The sequence below is a fragment of the Tamandua tetradactyla genome, chromosome 4, assembly GCF_023851605.1.
Source record: "Tamandua tetradactyla isolate mTamTet1 chromosome 4, mTamTet1.pri, whole genome shotgun sequence".
In the NCBI taxonomy this organism is placed as follows: Eukaryota; Metazoa; Chordata; class Mammalia; order Pilosa; family Myrmecophagidae; genus Tamandua; species Tamandua tetradactyla.
The window spans coordinates 78,041,674-78,060,833 of NC_135330.1; the positions used below are offsets into that span (position 1 = coordinate 78,041,674).

The following is a 19,160-nucleotide window of genomic DNA, read 5'->3' on the forward strand; positions in this document are numbered from 1 at the left end:
TAAAAATGGATTAAAGACCTAAATGTAAGAGTCAGTATCATAAAACTCTAGAAGATATGTAGGGAAATATCTTCAAGATCCAGTAACTGCAGGTAGCTTCTTAAACTTTATACCTAAAGCACAAGCAGCAAATGAAAAAATAGATATATGGGAACTCCTTAAGATCAAGAGCTTCTGTGCCTTAAAGGACTTTGTCAAAAAGGTGAAGAGGCAGCCAACTCATTGGGAGAAAACATTTGTAAACCATATATGGGATAAAGGTTTGATATACTATGTACATAAAAAATTATACTGCTCAACAACAAAAGAACAAACACCAGAATTATAAAATGGTCAGAAGATATGAATAGACACTTTCCAAAGAGTAAATACAAATACACATGAAGAGATGCTCGTTCTCATGAATTATAAGGGAAATGCAAGTCAAGTGAGATATCACCTCACACCAATAATAATGGTTGCTATTACACAAACAACTACAAAAGTTGAAAAGGATGTGGAGAAATTTGAACACTCATTCACTGTTTGTGGGAATGTATAATGGTGCAGCCATTCTGGAAAATTGTTTGGAGATATCTCAGAAAACTAAATATTGAGTTGCCCTATACTAACACAATACTAATATACAATACTAATACTCGATACATAAGCAGGAGAGCTGAGAGCAGTGACATGAGCAGCCGATGTTCATGAACACACTAATGAACACACTCTTCACAAGTGCCAAAAGACGGAAACACATTATCCCCAAAGTTTATGGAAACAATCCAAGTGCCCATCAACAGAAGAGTGGATAAACAAAACATGGTATATACATACAATGAATTTAGTTAAGATGAAATGAGGCCCCAAAGCATATGACAACATGGATGAACTTTGAGGACATAATGCTGAGTAAAATGAGTCAGACACAAAAGGACAGGTACTGCATGATTTCACTATTATGACTCTGGTAAAGGTAATCTCAGAGGTGACACTACAGAACACAGCTGACTTGGAGGTACACAGAAACTAGAGACACAAGAAAGGCTACCTAATGAGGTTGAACTTAAATCCAAGGGAATGGAAAGAAGTGATGATAACTTATTAGTGGGGCTGAAAGTAACATTGCCATATTGAAGGTGAGTATGATTGTAAGGGGATGCATAGTGTCATGTATCCCACTGATTAAGTCTGAAACTATAAATAAGTTCTCATATGAACTAATTCACAGGTTTGATATTGGACAAAGAGTCTAGTAGAAGTATGTGTGGGAAAACTAAAAATGCATGCTATGGCCTACAGTTAATAGGAAGACATCAACAGTACCATAGCACTACCAGAGGCAAATAATTGGGGAGGAGGGGATAAGTGATAAGGGGTAGTTTTGGTTTGATATTTGGTGAGGCTGTGTTTGTCGGTTCTTTGTCTCTATGGACCAGTGAAAATTGTCTAAAATTGAGGGTGCTGTTGATTGTACAACCAAGTGGGGCTACTGTAAGGTGTGGGTTGTTTATTTTGGACATTATCCATGATGCCCAGTAGATGGAGGGAGCCAAAGGATGCAGTGACTGAGAAGCAGAATGGCGAAATGTGATACATCAATGCGATAGAATATGGTGCAGCAGCCAAAAGAAAGGATGGCAAGAAACAGGCAATGAACTGAATAAACCTTAAGGATAATGTGTTGTGCCAAATAATCCCAAAAACAAAAGAACAATAAGCTAAAGTCTCTTTCAGAATACACGTATAAGAAAATGGGAGCCTAGACTGTAAACCCTTATAGTAGTCACACTCAGTCAGAAGTTGTAAATTTATTTCTAGGTTCTGAGACACTGAGCTATATGTGTATCAGCTGGTATTTCCAAGGAACTTTGAGTAACCCTGTGACACTGCAGACCCAGAAATGGAGTGCTGCAGCCCTGAAAGTTAGTGGAGCTCTATACAATATGAGTGAAAGTGACCGAAAAAGAGATCAAGCCTCAATTAGAGACAAAAACGAAGCCAATCTGACTGGATCTATGGTAAATCCCAGAATACAGGGTAAAAGATGATAGTGCATCACTCTAGAGCTTCACGTACTATATGATTCCAAAGGCAAAGCGGCTTATTATGTCTAGAACCTAAATTTTCTGTAACACACAATCTAAATCAACCTGTCTGGATAGCTCATTTAAAAAACTCAATCTCCTGGAGTCCAGAATGGGAATGAGACCTTGTAATTCTGCACAGCTCAATGTAATACTCAGATATATTTCAGACTGTGGTGGGCTGATAATTCGAAAGTATTGGTATAGTCCCTTGAGGGTCCAAAGGGGGAAACAAAAGGAACTATTAAACTTTCTCATCTGGGAAACCCTGAGTATCTTCTTAACCTCCCATAATTTAGAGAGTTATAAGGAGTAAAGCAAGGCAAATAAATAATTATACTGTTCTGTAATTTAGAAAGAATATACAAATAAGTTCAAAATATTTTATTTGTAAGAAAGAATAGAATTATATTTACCACCGAATGCCAAGTATAACTTATTTTATTTCAATATTTTAATATAAACTCCTAAAGCTTTTATAAAGTATAAAAATCCTTTTTAAATTTTTTAAACCTATGTTCACTGGAGGAACTTATATTTCCAAACAATAATCCATAAAATATTTATAAATGTAATTTCATTTCTTTCCTATGAAGTCATAAGTGCAAAAGTCACTATTCAAGCATTCTCCAGAAAACCAGAGAGAATCTACTAGAGACTTTTAGACACAAAACAATTCAGAAATGTGGTAGTTGCAAAATGAATATTGAAAGTCAATAACTTTTATAGAAGAGCACTGATCAGAAAAATAATGGAAAATTTATTATTCCATTTACATTAGCAACAAATACATATAAAATATTAAGAAATGAGTGCAATAAGTAAGAAACAGGCTTTTGTGAAGAAAATACAAAATTTTCCTATGGGATATGGAAGATTTAGGGAAAAAAATGACATTTTTGTTTGGCAAGATCTAGTAGTCCATTTCTCTTGAATTAATTTGTGGGTTAATACAATTCCAATGGGATTCTATTTTGTACCTTTAAAAAACTGATCTTGCATTCACCTGGAAGAATAAATAAACTAACAAAACCAATCATACATAGGTGTGTATGCATGTATATAAAAAGAATAATGAGGAAAGAACTGAATTTCAATGCATTTAAAACTAAATCTTCTAAAACTAAGACAATTAACAAAATATCATACTGGTTTGAAGATAGAAAGACAGAGCAATGAATATATTAGAAAGCTCCCAAAGCTACTTACTTTATGGAAGAATTTAATATATAAAAAAATATGGTGTTAGTTTGCTAGCTGCCAGAATGCGACATACCAGAACTGGAATGGCTTTTACAAAAGGGGAATTTAATAAGTTACAAATTTACAGTTCTACGGAAGTGAAAGTGTCCAAATTACGGCACCAACAGGAGATTGCCTTCACTCGAGAAAGGCTGATCCAGCACAGAACACTCTGTCAGCTGGAAAGTCACGTGGCTGGCATCTGCTGGTCCCCTGCTCCTGGGCTCGGCTGCTTTCAGCCTCTGTTCCTGTGTGAGGGTTCCTCACTCGGCTTCTCTGGGGCTGGCTTTCATCTCTTGGCTTCCCTTGGCTCTCTCCAGGTTCTGGCTTGCTTGGCATCTCATGGGAAGGCACACGGCAATGTCTGCTGGGCTCCAAGCATTTCCAAACATCCATGTCTCTGCTCTCTCTGTGTTGGCCCTAAAGTTTCTGTTGGCTCTCTCTCTGTCAGCTCTGTCATTTCTGTTGTTTCTGGCTCTCTCTCCAAAATGTTTCCACTTTCAAAGGATTCCAGTAAACTAACCAAGACCCACCTGGAATGGGTGGAGCCACATCTGCCTCTAATCAAAAGTCACACCCACAACTGAGTGTGTCACATCTCTGTGGAGATCATCTAGTCAAAAGATTCCAACCTACTGTGTTCAATTAGAACTAGAAGAAACAGCTGCCACCACAAGATTGGATCAGGATTAAAACATGGCTTTTTAGGGGTACATAATACTTTCAAACTGTCACAGGTAGTATTGTAAATAGTGAGGAAATAACAAATGGCTCACTAAATTGTAACGAAACAATTGAGATAGGTTATCAGTATCCTTATTTTACAGATGAGGAAACTGAAGCTCAGAGAAGTTAGTAACTTGCCCACAGTCACACAACTAGTATGCAATAGAACTAAAACCCGAATTTAGGCAGGCTGACTCAAGTCTAAATTTACCTTTACATTGTCTCTTCCTCATGTTTATCTTTTGAATAACCTTATTTTACAAATAAGAAAATTGAATCCAGCCAGTCACACTGCATACTTGAGCTTTCAAAATATTTTTTCTTCATTAAATCTGAATTAACAAAATACAGATCTTTCAAAGTGCTCAGATTATTTTTCTAAAATAGTCTCATCAGTCATTATAAGTTCCCTAATACAGTATTATTTTAGCATCAGGACAAGAAGCTGTGAGAAAGAGTAGGGGTCTAACACCACCAATATTGACTTCCCAAGTTAATGGAGAAACAGACCCCAAATTTTTATATTGCATAATATTCTCGAGTAGGCCCAGTTCAGATTTCATCTCCTTTGAGAATTTTTTTGGACTTCACTTCCAACCCCAACCCCAAGTCAAAATAAATTATTCCTTCTTCAGTGAGCTAAGTATTTTTTCCTACCTTTAATAGTTCTATGCATAAAAGTTAATGTTTGTTGTGCCAAGATACTAAGGGCAAAGCAAGAATTATTTGTATTATCAGTGCATACTACTGGGCCTGGCAAATAGTAGAAGCTCAATAAATATTCTTCATTGCCTTGCATCTATTTGTCAGTATTATAATGTCTACTATATAATACTGCTTGAAAATATTTATCTTATTAACATTAATATGGCCATTTATTAAGCCCCTGCAGCATCATGCCTCCATCAACCATTTCACATCTTCTTCCATCTAATCCTCATCACCATGCCACCACTCAGCTAACGAAAACTTCCTTTTACAGTTAAGGAATCTGAGATTTGCAGAGGTTAAATGTCCACAGTCACTGTAGGGCTCCAGGGCCCGGGGTTCCCTCCATACTGAGAGCAGGTCACTGCACATAGCCGCCCAATGACCAGGACAGACATTAAAGGTCCTCAGACCTCCTCAGGGCAGAAAGAATACACAAATGGTATCGTAAACAGGGCACTGGAACGCCCCTCTCCTGATCACTGCTGCTAACAAAACTCGAAACCCTTGTGTCCTAAGACCCTGCTGAAATTCTGCTGTCACACTCAATGAAACATCTTTGTCCTGAACTCCTTTGCCCTCCGTGCCTTTCTTGGGGGTGCTGACTTCCATTTCCCGACCAGCTACCCTTGGGAAGAATCCTCTTCCAGTACATTTGTCCGAATGAAAAGTCACGTCTGACTCCATGCCTGGGGAAGCCTTTGGTCTTAGGGCTGTCCCAGCTCAAGCCCTCCAAGCTCTGGGTTGGAACAGTCACATAGGTGAAAAGTAAGAGAGTTGGAATTCCACCTCAGAAGTGCCTCTTCACAATCTCTGCTCATAATGACCATAATTATTTTCTACAAAGTAATATTTAAAAAATCACAAATTACTGTACTCTAAAACACAGACACTAAATAGATATAGATGGTAATAAAAAAACAAAGACTTCTTAGATTGTTGTAGGTAACCAGGGACAAAGCTGCAAGCCTCCAGGACCATTACGTGGAAACAGAACAAACCAGGGCTGAGGCTCTGATGTTCCAGGAAGTAGGTTTTTATTCATCCATGGCCATAGGGCTCAGCTGAGTAGCCTCTGAAAGTCTGAGCCCCAAACAAAAGCTTAACATCAGTTTTTACAGATAGGATGATGTGTTAAAGACAAGGTAAACAACTGGCTGGTTTTAATCGGGAAGGGCTCGAAGCTGTGTTTACAGAAGCAGATGAGCGGTGAGCAGAGAGGTTTCTTTACAGGAATTAGTCTTATCTTGCCTACGTGCAGTTTTACCTGTTCTTGGAGCAAGCATCCTGTTCATGTGTAGTTCTGGCTGCTCAGAGGAATTGGGGGAATTTTTAAAGAGGAAGTGGTTTAAATGTGCAAGGAGGGGTGAGAGGTCTACCTGCTGCAAGGGGCCTGCTTGCTACAAGATGACTAGTTTTGCAAAAGCTAAACTAGCATTTTGAAGCTAAGGAAGAGCAGAAAATGCTGTGATTTCCAAGTTCACTATTCTAAAATTATTTTCTAATCTACAAGCAATCTACTGAATATTTTCACTTGCATGTTTCTGAGAGTCTTTAAACTCAACAGATCCAAAATTAAATTAATCAGTCTTTCTCTCTCATCACCACTTTTATGCTACCCTCCTCCAAATAAATGTTTATTTTCCTGGGTTACTAACATCTGTGAACACCATCCCCTCTCAGTTGCCAGCTGGGAAGTCCTTGAGCCTTTATTCTCTTAGTCATCAATTCTAAACACTGGCAATTCCACCTCGTACTTTTTTCTCAACTCTCTCCATTTCTCCTCCTTCCCACCCTTACTACCACCCGGTGGACTCATTACAAACTCACCGGCTTTAACCACAACTGCTTGCTACTGGACTGAATCTTCCAATCCATTCTCCACATTGGAGATAGAGGATTCTTTCAAAGTGCTCTTCAGATCAAGAAGCTCCACGCAAATTTTGAATGGCTCCTGTTTGCCTTGGGGTAGGGAGTGGAAGAAGCAAATCTTTAGCAAAGTTTACAGTTAGCATCAGAATTTACCTGCCCACTCCACCTGATTCCAGCCACAGTGAACTTCTAATGGCTGTTTTTCTTTTTTTTTCTCCCTTGCAATTATCTCTTGGCTGCATTGTGCCACTATGACCTCCATCTCACCCACTTGACTTTTATTAAAATGATCTGTTCACTGTCTGTTTCCAGACTAACAAAATTGTGAATCCATTGATGGCAGGTAATGTCTTCTCCAAGTTCTATGCTATATTTTGCAATAACTAGAACAGTGCCTGCTTCCTAATAAAATTCACTTATGTCTGTCTGTCATCTATACCACTTATCTGTACCTATCTATCTTAATTATCTATCTCTACCTACTTAAGTTGTGTACAAAACTAACATTTAGCCCATTTAAAGAGAGTAATTCTTTGTGGGTAAAGTGTTCTTATTTTCATCACCTGGTTTTAATTAAGATATCTCACCTCAAAGAGATTCCCAAACCTTCTACCTAGGTGCTGGCTAATTTTTGCATTTAATAACTTTTAAAATACAAATGTAATTTTTAGGTCAGAATTTATTCCTCAAATCTCCGTCCCTCCCAATTTAAAAGTAACATTGACTTCCAAAATATTTTGTAAAATATTGGTGTTATATCAAAAATCAGTCCTTTCTTATTTTGCTTCTGCCTTGTCCAAAGGATTTGATCTCTTGAATTCAAATTATCACCGTGAAGTTAATATTAAAAGTTATGTACTTAAATTTATAATTATCTAAATTGGCAGGAACTTCACTACATCCTTAAGGATAATCAAAATTTCACAAAACAAGATCCCTGATCTCAAGACTCTCCTACACCATATGGAGGTTGATAATGTTTACGTTCAATGAAATAGCATGTTAGGGTGCAAAGTTTAGTGTTTGCTATATAGAAGGCACTCAATGTGTTAAAAGAAATATTCAGAATGGAATACGGTAATTACTGTACTACATTACTCATTATTCAGAAACCCCATTCAGCATCATCTTCGTAGCTGAAATTATTTACAGAACAAAGATACAATAGATTAAGCAAAAATATTTTGATTTAAAAAACTGTATATCTAAGCCTATGCACATCTCTTACATATATAAATTATAATAAATAATAACACACTTGAGGGGAAAAAAGTTAATGAAAAAAGTAGTGATTGATAGAAGCAAATTCAGAACCTGAATAACTGCAATTATTTAAGTATTTAGTTTTAATGTTAATGGGAATGCCACTGAATAATTTTAAATTTCTTTAAGGTAGCAAGCTTATTATCTGACCACTGATTGAGGAAATCATAGTTTAGTGACCTTCCAAGATCCTGCGCTAAAATCCCTGTAGCACAAGTTGTATTAATGTGAACTTAATGCAGAAACTCAGAGCCTGAGAAAGGAGATCTGAAAGGCACCTTTCTAAAAAACAATTGATTTGCTTCATTTCATTGAAATGGCTAATGCTTTGATGGTTCATATTTACAATGGCTTGTCCTGCTCTTCAATGGAGTTGATATGTTGGAGTCTTTAACACCATAAACTTGATCAGAACTTCCTCAGCAATAAACAGGCTGGGCTTCATGGCTGGGCCCCTCCTCGCCGCACCCCTGGAGCCCATCTGCCTACCAATTTGCAGCTAAAGACATTGTGAACTGTGCTCTTCATGCTCAAGTGCCCTGCGGAGTGGAAACAGTTCTGGGAAGCTCAATATGCAAACTGGGTGGGGAGCCTGAAAGACTTCATAGGGAGGAAAATTTGACCTTCCTTTAGTAAAAGGCTGATGTTCAGTTAAAAATATACACTTTTAAATGTGGAATTTCAGTAGCATTCATAGAACAAGTGAATAATGTTTATTTGTTTTTTTGTAGGTGACATCCTAAAACACTCAAAAAACCAACAAGCTGGGATTGTAGTTTTAAAACGTCCTTGGAATGCCAAAGATGTGTCACTTTCCGAGTGAGTCATAGGGTGAGTTCCCTGGTTGAAGCATGTGCCTGTTAAAAACAGGGAGCACACATCCCTCCTCCACATTTACACACGTCACACTGAGGTGAACCTTGCGCAGCTTTCAAGTGCCTGGTTTTTGTTTGTTTCCCCTTTTCAACTCTGCTTTTTTGGAGTTGTTTTGGAGAAGTACTTTCTTTTGTTTACTTTTGAAGAGCAGATCCAATTTAATCTTGATCACATTAAAATCAAGCCATTAAACCACCACAACATGTGATTCACCATGGCGCCCCTACCCACTTTTTAAACTCAGAAGGTTTTCACTGACTAGCTATGTCCTATGATGAGGAGGATTCTCACCCAGGTTACTTTCCTATCAATTTGCAAAGGGATTTTGCCATAGCAGCACTTGGGTCCATAAATGTGAGTCCAGGGTTGACCTGACAGAGTCACCAGCAAAATTCCCTATCAATATCCCGAAGTATAAAAGAAGCCCGTTGGCCTCATACATCAGTGCCCAAGATCAGAAGAAATGTCTTCTTCAGCTCTGTAGACAATACTTGACAACTGACACCACCCCTCATCTTCTACCCCCTTGCCAGGCAGAAGTACATTAACTCCTTACAGGAAAACCTCAGGCCAAAAATCAAAGGATCCTTTTCTAACTTAGAGTGGACTCTAACTCTAAATCAACTTCTCCCCTAGATTTAACAAAATCCCTCCACAATTTCCTGACCTATTTTTAGAGTTGTCTTCTTGCATTTAACCTGTCTCTTTTTGTGATGAAAACTGACTGACTCAAGTTCTTCATAAAAATGATGGCAATCAATGTAATAACATGATAAATAGTAAAAGCCGTTTGTACAGGAAACAAAAGAGAGTATGACATAATTTTATGTCAGTATTTTCTAAGCAGTTTCAATATGAAGGAAAAGAAGCAGATTGGGAATATTTTAAATCCGCTTTGAAGACAAGCTCAACCTATGAGAATTATTACGGATCAGATAACTTTTGTGTGAAGCTGTTTATTACCAAGGGGACATTACGACAGAGCTCTATCTATTAAAAAGCAAAATCACCTTTTAAATCAAATTAAATGATGAAAGTTATAAATTTATTTTATTATTTTTAATGTATATGGAGTGTAAATATGTGTGCATGTATAGATGAGAATACTATATGCTGCCTTCCCCATATCTTAGCTGTCCAAATTGTTCAGCAATTTATAAAACCAAAAATTAAGATTTCCCTATTTCTCAATATCTCAGTATTTGTTGTTATAGAAATAAAGCATGCAAACAGTTTTTCTCACTTTTCTTTTTTAGGATCTTGATTGCCAAGGAAATGGAAAACTATCTACATAAAAAATTTAACTTTAGAATTGAATAAAGCTAAAGAAAACACACTGACTCAATCCAATGATCAGAAATTTCTAAGATTGTGTAGATATAGTCTTATATAAGGATATGAATAAAGATAAAGTTAATCTGATGTCTCCAAGTGTTTATATATATTTATATATAAATATGTTCATGCATATTTATCAATTTGTATAATCTTTCAAGTTAATCATTAAATGATAGCTTGGCAAAAAATTGTGGAATTGCTTTTGTGTTTCAACAATTGTTCATAATTACAACAAAAATACCCAAAAGAATTATAAATCCACTCCTAACTCTCTTCTTGGACTACTGGGTTAAGTGTGGAAGTCATTTATCTTGCTTGTGTCTGTATCAACTAGAAAATTGGCCAAAATCCTTCCTCATCCACAGATAATTTATATAAAACACCAAAATTTAAAATCATATGCCAAGTGCAAAATAATATTGTCAATTTCCATATCCTTTTGAAGAGAAATTAATGTCAAACTCATCTGGGCAATTACAGATGGAAGGTGAAAATCTTAAAGAGAATAAGAATATGTAGCTGTGACATCCTAAAAGTCATGAAATCCATTCAGACAAGGAAAGAGTTAAAATATGAGGACTCCCAAAAGCTTAGATGACTTTGGAAACACAGATCAAAAACAAAGAGACTGAAAGTATAATTAACTCCATTACTGCTCAGTCAAATGAAAACAGTCATGACATCCTTTCTTATTTATGACACCAGCAAATAGCTCAATTCCACTCTTGGATATTGCTGTAGGACAGCACCGGTTCCACAGCAGGTGAAACAGAAACAAGCTGCTAAAATTTATGTCACTAGATTATGTTATAGATATAAGATTTATGCAGAAGTCCCATAAAAAATAAGTAGCTTTTCTTTCTTCTTATAACAATTCTTTTTCTCCAGCAAACAAAAGTCTATATATGTAGAGTTTAAATTTTTCTAAAGTGCACGTAGAATAAAAAAAAATGTATTTTTCTAAAGTGTGCAGAGAATAAAAAAAAATATTTAAGTAGCTACGGATATTTTATCTTACGTAGCTGAATTTTCCAATAGCAATAAAATCCCTGAGTAATCAACTCATTTACTTACATTTATGAAACATGTTCATTTCTGAGTTGCTCCTTCAAAAACTGAAAATTTCACCAAAGTGGTATATAACCACCATTGTACAGAAGGTGCGAATGAGGAGGGGAGTCAGGACACTCACAACACTTCTTCCAAGAGCATTCTCCAATTCCTCTCGACGTCGGTTCTCATTTCTCTTGTCAAACTTCCCCTCTGCCACCTCAACACCAGTTGGATTCATGTAACTGTCCTCTCAGCTACTCAAGCACTTGCTGTCCATGGCCCATTGTCTTTGTGAGCAGGGATGAAAACCAAAATCTAATCCTTTGGTACTTCCACTGCCTAAGACAATACCTGACATGTCGTAGCTACTCAACATTTTTGTATCTATAAGGAATTTCACTGTGCATGTATATTCTACTGCTTCAACTCAGATTGTAGGGACTCTCTTGCATGCCTTTGCATCTGCCTTTAATGGCTACCTAGGACAGGTCTCATATTTATAATAGGTGCTCAATAAATATCTTCTGGTTGCCTAATTTTCTGAGCTAAATAAATTATGTAACAGTGATTCAAAACTTCTCCTATCATTGTGGGACTATAAATCAGTACAGCCATTTTGAAGACCATTTTTATTTTTATACTTATGGTCAAGAATATTCTTAGCAAAATAGTTTTTAAGAACATAAAAGAGTGCAGCAGATAAATAGTGGTTTATTCATATGTCATAGAAGAGTCAAAAGGCATCAGCTGTCCCTACATGGGGAATCGTGGACTACTTTTCCAATTAAGATTTTGAGAAAAATTGCACATCATTTATATAAAGTTTAAAATATGAAAGCAATTCTACCTCTTGTATTATATGCTACATACTGTAACTATTTTAAAAAGTAGGATAAAAAGAAGGCTACATTCAACATATCCTTGCCTGAGTAAGGAAAGGATATTGCAGTCGTGGAGAAAGCATGCAGGAATGTAGAATACTGGGGAGTTCAATGTATTGGTAATGTTTTATGTTTTTAAGCAGGATGGTGAATTTTAAAAATTATTACTATTCTCTTCAATCTTCCTATAACCTGAACTATTTATAGATATAGTAATACTAACCAAATAGTAGCTAATCTATCATGGCATAAATATCCTAGTTAGGTTCTTTTCCTTCCCGTCTCAAAACTGTTAACTAAGATACTGCCTTGAATATAATTATGTGCTGACACAAGGGGTTGCCTTTAGATAAAGCATAGCTAAGATGCACCAACTCCAAATACGGGAGAGAAGAGAAGAGATATGAGAAGGAAAGGAACTCTCCTTAGCCACTCAGCAATAACATGAATGGAGGCTGGCCAAGAAGCTACCAGACCTTCTTCTACCAGCAGCCTTAATCTTGAGTAAAGCAAACGTCTCCATGCTACTGGTACTTGTTTCTGCCACCTCTGCTCAGATCCTTTCTATGAATTGGGCAAACATAGAAGGTATCCTCCAAACAATGTGCTTTAAAGGAGGGGTGTACGGGTGGTCCAGTGGTAGAATTCTTGCCTTCCACGCTGCAGACCTGGGTTCCATTCCCAGACCATGCACCCCCCCCCCCAAAAAAAAGTGAATAGGGGCACTATCAATAACTAAACTGGGACAAAAAAAACTATGTCTAACCCAAGCAAACCAAGAAATGGGTCCATATGACTACATGAGACACAATTCCCAGTTGCATGCTTGTTGTAAACGTTTCAAAGGGCAGATTGGTTATGTTCATTGAGAAGTTTATTCCGATGTCATATGCTGAGCAAAGATCTAGAGTTCCTGCCCTGGAGGCTACAGAGTCTGCCAGCCCTCCGGCTGGGTCAAGGAGAGCCTGGGGCAGAGATTCCAGGGGCAGAATTGCTGTGGATTTGGGTTATTGCTGTTGTCTTGAGATTTGGGGGGAAGGCCATTAGGAGCTGGAGGTCACAGTTGAACAGGCTGCAAAGCCTGCCTTCCCTCTCATTCTTCTCAAAGAGAACAGGCGGATGCCCCTATCTCCCACTGTCCTAAGAGTAAAAGTCATTCAATAAAAATTTGTTGCAAAAAAAGAATGATTAAAGGAATATGTAAAATACTCATTTCATTGGTCTTCAATGGCAGTAAAAGCCATGAAAATCATAACTGAAAAGTGTTAGCTTTGACAAATATAGTTTGAGGAGGAAGAAAATGTATTTATAAATTAATTTGTTTTCAATATGAGACCTTGTATGTCAGGTTCCAACACAGTGAATTTTTACAGTGAAGCTATAAACTCTAAAACTGGGATTATGAACGTGGGCGATATAATTTATAATACTTGCATAGCTTTCAATTATTCAGATGTTCAAAGCCCAACAAATTGAATAATGAACAGGGGTAATGAATTGAACCCGGAGAAGATGATAACAGAAAACACTGGATAGTCACTACACAGACGAATTCACACCCAGAAGAATCCCTGAAAGAAATAGACTTGTTTGAAGGACACATTTTCTCTTTGAAGCCAAAACATTTATGGAACAGTAATGCAAGTAGGAATTGCTTATAAGAAATACCTGTTAAACGCATAAAACTGATAAAATAGTATATTTCAGATGACCAAACAGAGAATTAGAATCATAAATTGGCCTGTTACATTCTCTGAGAGTGCTGGTTCTCTATTTCATTATTTTTAACAACATTGAGAGGGGGGAAATGTGGTCATATAAATTATTAAGCACCAGCGCCTGAGATTTAGGCTTGGAGGGGTATTGATATTGCACAGATCCTAAAGCACAGAGTTCTTAACAATATTTCATACAACACTGCAGACCAGAAATTTGAATAATGAAATGGCTTCTGAACTCACTGTTCAGACCAGAGTTGGATGATGCATGTTTGCGTCTGCAAGTGAAGGTTCTGAAGGAACGATGCATACTAAGTCTTACACCCACACCCCTGCTTCCAGCGGTGTGATACACCAGCATGCTCTGCATTTGCTGGAAAGTACAGTAAGATTCGACTTAAATACAATTAGCTAGAGTCAACAAAACCCAACAACCCTAATTGTTCCTTTACTGGCCTCACACACACTACCTTGTCTGCATACTCTTCATCCTACTGCATAAAGTATATTCCTTCAAAGCAACATAAAAATAATCACAGGCTTCTAGAAGATGCAATAGTTTCTGTACAGAGGTTAGCGTTAGCAACCACGGAGTCAAACTAACTTATTTCAAATATCTGCTTTTTCTCATAAGCATCTTGGGCAAATGACAAAATCCTTTAATTTTCAGTTTCTTTGTCTATTTAATGGGTATAATAAAAGTACCTACATCATACAATTATTGAGAGCACTAAATAAGATAAACATACAAAACATTTAGCACAGTTTCTGGTCCATAGTCAGCCCTCAATAAATATCAACTATTATTACTGGCTAAAGCTGCATTGGCAACAAGTATTTAACCACATCCAAGAGACTCTGGTACCTGGCACTATCAAGTATGAATTCTACCCTTCACAAAAGCTTTTTAAAGGACAGCTGTTGAATCAGGACTTTCAGTAGTAGTTAATTATGCTTACCCTTAGAAACAATTTTGTAGCAGCAGGCATGGGAAATTTCATGTGGACAATGAGTGCTCATTTACCTAACCAAAGCACTGCCAATGCCTGCATGGATACCTCTTAGTCTCTGACAATTATTCTGACATTGGTCCAATGAGAATAGTCAAATATGTTTTACATCTGTTAAACTACTGTGCCTGTATAACTTGACTTTGATTGCTCTAATCCTAAGATACTGTTCTACCCAATGGAATTCATGATAATTTACCCAAATATGTCCTGGAACATAAGGTTGACAGTGCATAGCTCTAAAACCAGTTATTCTAGCAGGAACATTTTATATAAAATTCTCAGTGGGATTTTTCTGCTCAAAAAATATTTTTTTATTTTTAAAAATGAGATGTATCAGGATTTTCCACAGTTTCCATTGCAAATCAGCCGGAACGTTTGGAATGTTTTGCATTTTATTTTTGGTTATGCATTAATCAAGGGAACGTAGAAGGTGAAAATTGGTAAGACTTTTAAAGTCATCTGATATGACCACTTTATTTTAGGGATGAAGAAACCAGAATCAAGAGAGGAAGCTGCTTCAAAAAGCCAAGACTTAAATTCAGTTTTTACATGGGTCATAAACATATTCTCTAATGATGAGGATGATTGCTGAAATATCCAGAAAACTGTGGTGTATTGGTGAAATCACAGAATATAATTTCTTTTCTTAGCACTTTTAGTTGGCAGCCCCTAAGAAATGAATGGCCATTTATATATAATCCAAATCCACAGCCGTCAGTTTCTTTAAGATAAAGCTTAAGACAATGTAATTCAATTTAAATATGACACTAATCCTATTATCAAGCACTTGATTTTTTTCTCTTCCTTTTTATATATCTTAAATCCTCAATTACATTGTAAAACTTTTAAGTACAAGGATCTCTTTTCCTTTCTTTTCTTATAATCACCTGTAATGTGTGGAATGCGTCCACTACAGGCTCCCATTAAATCCTGTAGAAGGAATGAGTTCTAAAGGGAGGCATTTCAAACTATTATAGCTGATGAACTCTGAACTCTTAGAAATCTTAAAAGAAATAATTTTGTTTAAGGTTGTCCTGGAGCCACAAAAGGGCAATAATTCACAACATGACCTTGGATAAGTCAATTAACCTCTCTGGACCTCAGTTTCTTCACCTGTAAAATGAAGAGGTTGGCCAAGATGACGCTGAAGAGACTTCCAGCTCTAACATTTTCCAATTCCTTGTTACTTCATTACTGTGGTTTCTTTGTACAGAGTGTTAGGTTATACCCGTCACCCCTCCAAATGGCCGTTCAATCTTACTTTCTAAAAGCCAGGTCCCACTGGTGTCAGAGGGTGTGCTGCTTGTTTACAGTGCACAGGGGAGAGTTCAGTGGTGGGGAACAGATGAGGATCGATGCTGCTGCTGCAGCCACAGCTGGGAAGCAATTTCAACCCTTGTGCAGAGGGGCATACTCCTTCAGGGTTGGAAGCATTTGCGATTGCTGTGAGGAAAACGACAGCTGGTGAGATTCCAACACAAGAGCCTTATGCTTTGAGATGTCTTTTGTCAGGGAATCACTTTCATCTAGTGAGTATTTGGTCTGAAAAAAATAAATGTGTATCTGCTGATCTGCTAGCAAATGGAGGCTTCCTTTCTGTTCCGTGAAGTATAGAAATGGATCCTGTAAAATCCCAGAGATGCAAAAAAATCTCCCCTTACCCTCCATCTCTAGGTCTCCACTCAAACCAAGGAGTCTTTGTTCTATCCTCTGAAGACCCCCAGAGAGTACACAAGTTTTAAAATAACTAAAACTATTTCCAAGAATCATAAAATTGGTATAAAGAGCATGCCTCTACAGAGGAGAAGTGAAAAGAAGGAAAGTAAGTTGGTTTAGGTAGGGTTGGTATAATTATTCCATCCAAAGATACCTTATTAGCTAATGATATAAAAAGGTAAACAGCCAGAGGAGAGAAAAATTGAACAACAATAATTATTACAAAAGTAAAATGTCAAGAACACAGCTTTTCAGTTGAAGATGTTTAAAGCCTTTTTGTACAACAGTTTCATTGTCAAAGTCTGATGCAAATAACATTTGCCTCATTGGACAAAAGCTGTGATTCATGTAAAAGCCTAGAGAAAGAACAATAAAACTAGAAAATCACCTGAATGGACAATCTCCTTGTTGGAAACATAACTCCTTTAACATGGTTTCCCAAACTGCTAAATTTTCCCTGTTAATATATTATTCGTGCTGACAAATGAGATGCATGAGTAAGCAAGCTTTTAGGAAAGTGTGTCAATTTGAGAGAAAAGAGTAAAACAAACTCCCATATTAAGTTAATTTCAAAATTGAACAATCCCAAATTATCTCATCTGTTCCTGAAGAGCCACAACTTTGCTTGGAATGGTTTTTGTTTGGTGTTACTTCTTGATTTAAGAAATCTCATTGAGGGCGGGCCACAGTGGCTCAGCAGGTAAGAGTGCTTGCCTGCCATGCCCAAGGACCCGGGTTCATTTCCCGGTGCCTGCCCACGTAAAAAAAAAAAAAAAAAAAAAAAAAAAAAAGAAATCTCATTGATAATGCCCTAGATATTGTCCATCCTATCATCTTTAATATTATTCACTCATTTGTTCTCACTCACTTACTCCCTTATTCTCTCGATAAATACTGGACGAGACAGCAATGATAATTACTGCAGGATTCCTGACTTTAAGTAGATGAGCAAGTCTGTGTCTGACTCAGAAGGTCAGGAAGCTAACTGTGGGCAGGCAACTTAAACTCTCTAAGCCTCAGTTTCCCCACATATAATGTAAAAATAATAGCACAGTTATATAATAAAACTACTGTTGGACCGAAATAAGATAATCTACATAAAACATCTGGAATAGCACTTGGAACATAGTAGGTTCTAAATTAGCAATAGCAAAACCACCATCACCATCATCATCCTCATTTCCTGATCCATCTCTGAGTTCTGTTAGTTAATGTGTCAGTTAAGGCTCTCCAGAGAAACAAAACCAGTTAAATATATATGTATATATGGAGAGAGATTTATTTCAGGGAATTGGAATTTGTGAGTGTGGAGGCTGGCAAATCCAACATCCATAGGGCAGGATGGCAGGCTGGAAACTCTCAGACAGAAATAGATATTGAGTCTTGAGGCAAAATTTCTTCTTCCTTAAGGAAAATCTCAGTTTTGCTCCCAAGGCCTTTCGACTGATTCCATGTGGTCCACCCACATCATTGGGGATAATTTTCTTTAAGGTCAACCAACTGTAGATGCTAACCATGCCTAAAAAATACCTTCACGGTGACACCTAGATTAGTATTTGACTGAATAACTGAGTCCCATTCCTTAGACAACCTGACACAAAGAACTGGTTGTCACCATTGTCTTCCTATTGTGTACTGGTATTTTTACTTTGATGCAGTTTCAAACTCAAGGGAATAGATAATATTCTCCCAATAATAAATCACCTTGTTTTTCTATCTATTTCAAAACTACATAATCACAGAAACAGAAAGATCACACTTATTTAAAACTATGGCCCATCCAGTTTGTCATCCACATGGGCACTAAAGACTAAACTGTAGCAATAGTGGTAATTTTTGCCATTTACTGAGCCCTTACCGCTCTAAAGCATGCTCTAAATACTTTATAGGACTGTTTTAGTTAAACCTTACAAAAACCCCTATGAATTTTTATCCCTATTTTCCAGATAAAGGACGAGGGTACAGTGGGAAGTTGTTCAGGAAAACATGGATTATTGAATTTCAAGTTCACACAACTAGTAGGCCCCCCCAAAAAGTGAATCCAGGTACCTCTTTTGACAAACTTTTATGCTTTTAGACAGTACTGAGGGTCTTTTCTTATGTAGAATTTTATCATTATAGAAACTTAAAGGAAAAGAATCTTTGGGTTCTTTAGAGCAAAATCTTTTGATAAAAGTGAGACCTCAAGTGTTCTCTTTACTCCAACAGTAAAATCTGTGGAGATGGACACTAAGCTATGCATATTTTAAAGTTCTCTGGGTGATTCTGATGATGTTTTTGGAAACCATTGTTTACTCTAAAGCCCATTTACACCTCTAACATACATAAATTTATCCGCCCTTTTTCTTGATCAATTTTCATTTTCTGCCTGTGCTGCCTCATACAGTTCTGAGTTCCCAAAATTAATTATTAGAAAAGTGATGTTATAAATCACAATCATATTTAATTTGCTCTAAATTTATTTATATTAAGTGTCAAAGGGTAGCTTCTCTTGGCTTTTGTAAAAAAAAAAGTTCAGGTTTATTTTATCCATGTTATTCATATCTTCAATTAAGTTCCTTTTCAGAAAAGAAATTTTGATAGACACAATCTTTTTGCCACAGATAATTTTCTCCCATTTCATTTCTTCATCCATTTTAGTTGCATTTCTTTGAAGCCTCTCCAGTTCTTTAGACTGTTACATCA

The 19,160-nt window shown here is 36.9% G+C and overlaps 1 long non-coding RNA gene across 1 annotated transcript; it reads left to right on the plus strand.

The window, feature by feature from the left end:
* Positions 1-909: 909 nt before the first annotated feature.
* On the plus strand, positions 910-10,144 carry LOC143679080 (uncharacterized). Its single transcript, XR_013173545.1, has 3 exons — positions 910-1,121; positions 8,612-8,711; positions 10,013-10,144. It is a non-coding gene; the product is annotated as an uncharacterized LOC143679080 (long non-coding RNA).
* Positions 10,145-19,160: the final 9,016 nt, after the last annotated feature.